Source organism: Pezoporus flaviventris, unplaced genomic scaffold (assembly GCF_033815535.1).
Source record: "Pezoporus flaviventris isolate CSIRO_AGI_PZ_B2104156 unplaced genomic scaffold, CSIRO_AGI_Pfla_v1 ptg000123l, whole genome shotgun sequence".
Classification (NCBI taxonomy): Eukaryota; Metazoa; Chordata; class Aves; order Psittaciformes; family Psittacidae; genus Pezoporus; species Pezoporus flaviventris.
Genome location: NW_026892671.1, coordinates 531,244 through 539,119, shown reverse-complemented (window position 1 = coordinate 539,119; position 7,876 = coordinate 531,244). Strand labels below are relative to the sequence as shown.

The 7,876-nt window shown below is 48.7% G+C and overlaps 1 pseudogene; it reads right to left on the bottom strand.

The window, feature by feature from the left end:
* Nucleotides 1-3,761: 3,761 nt before the first annotated feature.
* On the bottom strand, nt 3,762-4,692 carry LOC133282434 (olfactory receptor 5G25-like; annotated as a pseudogene).
* Nucleotides 4,693-7,876: the final 3,184 nt, after the last annotated feature.

Sequence of the window (7,876 nt, the reverse complement as noted above, 5' to 3'; positions counted from 1 at the left end):
GAATAGTCAATAGTTCCTATATGGAAACAAATAACCTTAAAGCTTAAATCCTAAAGCTGTGGCTGCTCTGTTATGGAAAGAATTGCTCCTGCAAAACATAAGCATCTTCCCATAAGCATCCAAACTCTTTTTAACAAGGAGGCTTGTTTCGGATGATTTCTTTGCTGTCTGTGGGAGTTGTTCTTATTTAAGGACAAGTAAATACAATAATATCATGCCTTAATCTGCCACAAGAATTAGTGTTGCATTAAATAGATAAGAAATCAAATTGGATTGATTTTCTGACTCTGTAGTGATGTTTGAGTCGATTAAAGTGAGACCAGAATCCCTGAATGCAATTCCATGTACTTGTAGCTTCAAGGGAAAAACCATCCCCTTCTCATCTGAATTATTCTTGCATATATTTCTTCCTCTGTTCTTCCTTATATTTAAAGAACATGTGTGTATATATAGATGTACGCAAGATGACTGCTGTTCATGTTAACCTGAAATATGCAGGCCTTAAAAAGATGAGGAGATGACCTTCAAATAAATATGTTGCCTGTTGAGAAATGAGCATTCCTCCTCCTTCCCCTACCACTTCACTCTTTCCATCAGCCCCTTTTCAAGCAAGATGACCATTTCTTCAGTACAATTCATCTTCTCCCTCCACCCTTCCCAAAGTAGCTTTTACTTCCCCATTCCCCAGCCTGTGCTCAGATGTTCATTGCACAAAGTCCCTTGACTCACCACCAGTACTCTTCTCATGTTGCTGGTGGGTGCCTTTGCTGCAAGGACACATTGATGGCTCATTTCAACTCGGTGAACACCACAAGAGCCTTCTCCCTCTCTGATAAGGTGCCCCCCAGCCTGTCTTAGTGCTTAGAGCAAGTCCTCCTCATAGGCAGGACTCAGCTTTTTCTCTTTTTGAAGTCTGTCTGATTCCACCTGCCCATTTTGGACCCAAAACTGGCCTTTGAAACAACATTTTGCATTATATGCCTCCAAATTTAAATAACCTCAGGGTGGCTTTTTACTGCTTGCAAAAGGAGGAAACGAAACCAAGAGTGGGACTTGTTCCTTGTAGAAAAAAGCAGCTGACAGCAGACAGGGCTTTAACACCTTCAAATGGGTTCAGAAGATCCAGCTGAAGTTGTCTACACCCACCTCAGGCAGGAGGATGAAGATAGTTGCTGTTTCCCATTGCTAATGGCTCACACACTCAATGGCCATCTCCTCATCCTCATTCTCCTCCTTCCCCTTGTGTAGTACTTACATAAGTAAGTTGCAGATACATAAAGAGTAGACATCTCAAACACACACCTTGCATCTAACACCACTGAAACCAGCCATTCTCAATACCACAGCTTGTCTAAACAAGGGCAAAACATCACCCATCCCACATCAAATACCCACATCTTATCACACACAGAAGCATGCTTTTCTCTGTGGTCTCTGCTTTACACACACATGCTGACACTGCAGGTGGCTAAATATTGATGACTTACATTAAAAGCCAAACATGAGAGTCTCTCCTTATCTATTTATGAGCCGAAGTCCAATTACAGCAGATGAGACTCAGGCCAATGCAATGAGCAGAGCTCATTCAGATCTCTTCAGCTGGAGCAATGCTGGTGTCTGCCTTGCAGTGAGAGGCATGAACCCCACCAAATCTCCCTCAGCAATAAAGGGAGTTGATGGACACAGTAAACACATAGAGTTGACATGGTGCATTCAAACGTAAGGAGATAAGTGCTTGCCCAAGGATATAGGAGATGATTCCTAAATCCAATCACTAAGTACCCAAAGAAGGGGATGTAGCTCCTACCCAGCATTTGCTCAGCTGCCTTTAAACCAGATTTAACCACAATGAAAGCAGCTCCAGCTGAGAGTGGGGAGCTAAAGCCATTAGGAGCTCATCAGCAGGAATGCCAGAAACCAGGCACCTCATTGCCTGCTCATCATGACCCAGCAGGAAGATGCATTGCAATGCTGGCTGCTGCTTCTGCTTCCTAGAACCTCATGTGGTGTTTCTTCTGCTCTCCTGGTCAGATGATTACCCCATTGAAGGCAGTGGCAGCCCTTAGACACAGCAAACTACTGATTTGCTTAAACAAACACAACAAGGAGCAAAAAGCTTTTGGGTTTGAGAGCACCAGCTCCAATGTGAAGCCACAATGAGCAGAGCAATAGGGTTGTAGCCACAGACTTGTGTTTTAAGACACTAAGAGCTCATGTTCGTGTTTAAACACTTGGTGATGGTGAAGGAGAGAGCAGCTGGACATAAAGTCATTGAATATTGTTGTAGAAGGCACCACAGAGACCTTAATGTGGCTGCCACGTATCAGGTCTGAAGGCTGCTGGACAGCACCACAGCTCCTGTGCTCTGTTGTGATCAGGCTGCCATGGAGACCATGGCTTCTGCTGACGGCGAGGAGAAGCAAGACACGACAACCCAATATGAGTGATAAGCAAGCTTCTACTTTATTCGTGTCGCAAGTCGCTTATATCCTCATAGTGTTAATTATGCCTACTAGTCACAACAGCATTGGTTAGTTCTAAACGGTTTCATTTACATTCTCCTCCCACATCCGGTTTCTGTTTTCAAGGATCTTCCTCATTACATCAGCTGCAATTCAGCTCTCGGTACTTTCCCCAGAGCTCAAGGACAGTGTGTCCTTCAGCTTAAGTCACGTACATGTGAGGCCTACACTTTGCTTTGCTCGCACAAGGCCTCCAAGGATTCATGGCCTTGCTCTCCGAGCCATTCTGCAACAGCTTCTATTGCTGCCAACAGGGGAATGGAAAGCAAAGGTGTGGAGCAGTGGATGGGGATTCCTTGATAGTGTCTGCCCTTTGGTGTGGATTCATCACTATCACTTCTTAAAACGCTTTCAAAACGCATTCGGTCATAACAGAGGTCACACAAGTACCTTATTTCACTTAGATTCTTTGCTGTCTAAAATGAAATGAGGTCAATGGTGCTGGAAATCATTTTGTCCATCAAAACCTAATAATACTGACTGCATGGCATCACACTTATTTGCTATCATTTCTGTTTTTCTTGCTAAAGGTGTTTTTGTCCTTTTCTTAAGGCCCTTAATGATTTAGCAACACCGTTATGAAATGAAGTTTGATCCAGTGGAACGGTAGGATTCACAGTTTATTCTCATTTGCCAAGCAAAAGGGAGAGCAAAAAGAAAAGAGCTTTAAGTTCATGCACTCCAAGTGTTCCCTTGCCCTGTCGAGGCCACCCCTAACCCATGGCACTGAGGGCCTTGTCTATAGGGTTTGTGAACACTTGCAGGGCTGGTGACTGCAGCCCTGCCCTGGGCAGCCTGTTCCAATGCCTGAGCACCCTCTGGGGCAGGAATTATTCCTCAGCTCCATCTAAACATGACCTGGTGCAGCTTGAAGCCGTTTCCTCTTGTCCCATCCCTTGTTCCCTGGGAGCAGAGCCTAGCCCCCTCCTGGCTCCATCCTCCTTTCAGGCAGGTGTAGGCAGCGATCAGGTCCCCCCTTTTCCTGAGATGAAGAGGAGAGCATGCTTGTAGTTGTCTACCTGTGTCTTCGTTAGGTGAAATACAGTACAAATTAACTAATTAGGTGAAATTCACTACTAAATATAAATTTAGAGAGTGAAATTATTTGTATTCTCAATCATATCAACCAGTGCATTCTGCGTGCAGAAGACCCCCAACATGTTGTCCATACTTAAGCAATACCTGAGCATCTACCCCACATCTCCATTCTGTCTGGCCTTAAGCTTGCACCATTCAAGATCATCTTATTTTTGTGAGCCTCCTCAAAGCCTCCTTCACCTCCTTATTCCTCAGGCTGTAGATCAAGGGGTTCAGCATGGGAGTCACCACGGTGTAGAGCACCACAGCCCATTTATCTGCTGCCCTTGAGCTGTCTGAGCTGGGGAATAAATACATAAAAAAGCATGACCCATAGAAGATGCTGACAGTGGTGAGGTGGGAGGTGCAGGTGGAGAAGGCTTTGCGCTTGCCCTCGGCTGAATTGATGCTCAGGATGATGCATGGCGATGATGGCCACGTAGGAGAGCAGGATAACCAGGATGCTGGACACACCAAAGAGAGATGCTGCAGTGATCAGGATGGTGTGGCTGAGGGTGGTGTCAGAGGTGGAGAGCGAGATGAGGGGGGAAATGTCACAAAAGAAGAGGTCGATGGCGCTGGAGCTGCAGAAGGACAGGGTGGACATGCTGATGGTCTGTCCCACACCATTGGTCAGCCCCACGAGGTACGAGGCAGTCACCAGCTGGAAACAGCACTTTGGGGACATGACAAGGGGGTACAGCAGGGGATGGCAAATGGCCACATAACGGTCATAGGCCATTGCAGCCAGCAGGAAGCATTCAGTTATCCCAAAAAACTGAAAGAGGAAGACCTGAGCCACACACCCAGCATAAGCAATGCTCTTCTTCTCTGACATCAAGTCAACCAACATCTTGGGGGTGATGACAGTGGAAGAACAAAGGTCTACAAAGGCCAGATTGCCCAGGAAATAATACATGGGGGAGTGGAGGAGGTGGCTGGCCCTGATTAAGATGATGATGCCCAGGTTGCCCACAATGGTGACAAGGTAGGTGAGCAGGAAGAGCAGGAACAAGTAGACCTGAGACACCGAGTCCTCTGTGAACCCCACCAGGCTGAACTCGGTCACTTGGGTGCAATTGCTTTGTGCCATGGGTTGGATGGTGCTTTGTGTGTGAGCTCCTGGCTGGAGGTTTCTTCTCCAAGAGGCAGGGATGTCCCAGGTGGAAAAGCCTCTATGTGGTGGGAGCTGCTCAGAGACAGTCCTGCAGGATGGAAAGGGAGAGTTCAGGCACAGCTCAATGCGGAACAGGTTGGTGAAAGTCCTGTGCCAGCACCGGTAGAACAAAGGGGTGCTCAAGCAATTAAATACCATGTCACAACACGGTGCCTGCTCCTCTGACTCACCTTGAGATGTTGATCAATGACCCCTGTGGAAAGCAGTGGGAAGGTTGCACACCCATATAGCTTTACCTTAGTGCTGCACTTCATTGCCTGCGTTAATGCTGAGCCTGGGGCTTGGAGACCATCCGGATCAACCTGGAACACAGAGAAACGTTATGTTTTCACAGTGCACAGTTGATCCTTCATCCTGTCATGGGCATTTGCCAACCACCCACTTCTTCCCTCTCTGCTTCGGTTTCTTCCTAACTGGAACAAATTCCTGACCTATGGAAAGTACAGGTTGGACAGGGCAACCTGCTCTAGTGGAAGGTGTCTCCGGCCATCACAGGGGCTTGGAACTGGGTGAGATTTAAGGTCTCTTCCAACACAAACCATACTATGATTCTATGTAACCTTACACAGTGGTTAATATCAGTTTCCCCTCCCTCCTGACACACTTTGTCAGATCTAAAACCTTTTATTGGTTCTTTAACTTGTTCCTTGAGTCTCCAATAGAAGTGGACAAACCCCAGAGCTCAGCAATCTCTTCTCAAACACGTTTTTGGGGAAAAAAGTCATCTTTTGGAGCTGCCTCATCTCAGCAATGGGGAGCACCCTGAATGTCCTGTACAGGAAAGCTTCTGGTGCTCATCCAGGAAACATCTGTGGTCAGAGTAGAGGAAGTCTCCTGAGTGTGTTCTCCACCAGGGTGATCTCCAAACCTGCCTTCTCAGCAGCAGCATGGGGATCACACAGCACAAGCAGCTCCCTGGGAAGCCCAGAGCATCATCAAGAAGCCCAGGACCCTGCAGTAGGGCAGGAGATGAAGACAGGAGCTGCTGCTTGTTGGCAAGAGAGAACCACTGGAGAATGATGGGCTGAAAGATGCTGCCCCTCACTTACATCTCAGCTCTGTTTCTGCTGCCCTCCTGATGCTCTCGGAGATGGATGTGAAGATGAATGTGCCTGGAGCTGTGCAGGGAGCCTGGGAATGAACCAGCATCAGCAAACCCCCTTCCTATTTCAAGTGACGTGGGGATGCGGGGACTGTGAATCTCTTTGGGCCCCAGGAGGTGACAAAGCCCAAAGCAGGTCATTATCTCTTCTCTGTGTTGATTAGTTTGGAGAAGAAATATACCCAGAGGAGATGACCTCAGCTTGAGCAAGCAACAGGGCTTTGGGCTCCCTTAGAGCAAACCACAGAACAACCCAACCTTTCAAATCCACTTTTGGAGCATTTCTGAGGCAGTTACAGCTTCACAAGGGCCATAGTTGACATTATCATGGCAGGGAGATGAGGGGGATCTCGCTAATGGGAGCTGGTACCAGGGTCCATAAGCAATGTCAGGCGCCGCAGGCAATGAACCAGCTTTCCACCCATATTCAATTCCTTGTACTCAAACCATAGCTCACAAGTTTGGCTGCAAATGAGCCAACAGAAGATCGTGGTGACCTTGCTAACGACGAGGTAAATGCTGTCCTCTACTTCTTGTCCATGCAAACATCAATGCTCACATCACCCAAGGCACTCAGGTTGGTCAGGAATGACTTGGCCTTGGTACATCTGTGCTGGCTGCTCATGGTCACCCTCCTGTCCTTCCTCTGCCTGGACAGGGCTTCCTGGGGAACTTGGTTCTTAATCCCATGGGGGACACAGGCACCCCCAGTCCTTGTGCTCTCCTTGATGATGACATTCACCTTCTTCCACCCATCGTGCTGGAAGCACAAGAGACAAAGGAGAGCCTGAGGGAGCGGTGCCCAAAAGTGAAAGGAAGGAGATGGGGAGGAACAGTGAGGAGTGTGGTAAAGGACTGAAATGGGCAGCAACAGGGGAAAAAGGCCCTTCTGAAGGGTGCTTTAGGGTTGCCCCTGTCGCTGGTGGCTCTGATGGATGCTCCCAAGCCCATCACAGAACCCCAGAGAGGTTTGTGTTGGAAGGGACCTTAAAGCTCTTCCAGCTCCAACCTCTGCCACAGGCAGGGACCCCCTTTGCTAAAGCAGCTTGCTCCAAGCCCCTGTGTCCAACCTGGCCTTGAACACTGCCAGGGATGGGGCAGCCACAGCTTCTCTGGGCACCCTGTGCCAGCGCCTCAGCACCCTCCCAGGGAAGAGCTTCTGCCTAAGAGCTCATCTCAGTCTCCCCTCTGGCAGATTAAAGCCTTCATGGGGGTTATGGGGAACCTCCTTCTACAGCCAAACATGAAAGGAAAGTGCATGTAACACAGATTCCCACCAGAGATCAGCCAGATCCCCTGGCAGTGCACACTGGGAGCAAACCCCCACAATCTGGGCATCCTTTGGGGTTCCAACCCCTTCCAGAGCCACATCCTCCCCTTTCCTTCTCTCTCCAGCAGTAAAACCATTCATAGGAGCTGCAGGACGCGGTGCAATGCTGTGGATGAGCCCCCTCCACCCTCCTCTTATTGTCAACTCTGCCTCTCTCACCTCCTCATCTCCCTGCTCAATACCAGCCCTGCAGCCAGAGCAGGAGATGGATGGGGCAGAGCCTGCTCTGCAGGGCATGGGATATGTGTATGGATGTGATGGACATAAGGGGATGTGCACGGATATGGTCCCTCCTTGCTTTGCATCAGTCCTGGTCCCAAATGCTCTCACTGCTCACATAGCCCTCGTGGGCACCCGGCAGGACATGGAGGGCAGAGGCCCTCCTCTCCCTTATGATGGCCATAGGAAGGATTTAAGCACTGATTGCAAAGAAGTCAAAGCTGAGTCCCAGTTTGGATCCAGCTGCATGCAGAGCAGGGAGGGATTTCAGCCCTTGCCCAGTGCCTCCATCACCAGGGTACCACCAGGGGCAGAAACCATCAGCATCCATATGAGAATGTCCATTGTTTCCTGCAGAGCCCCAGCATCCTTCATCCTGCCCCATGGTGTGCAGTGAGGTGCTGGAGTTTGCAGTTTGAAGGGGACTATGGAGCAGCCCCTTTGCTCTC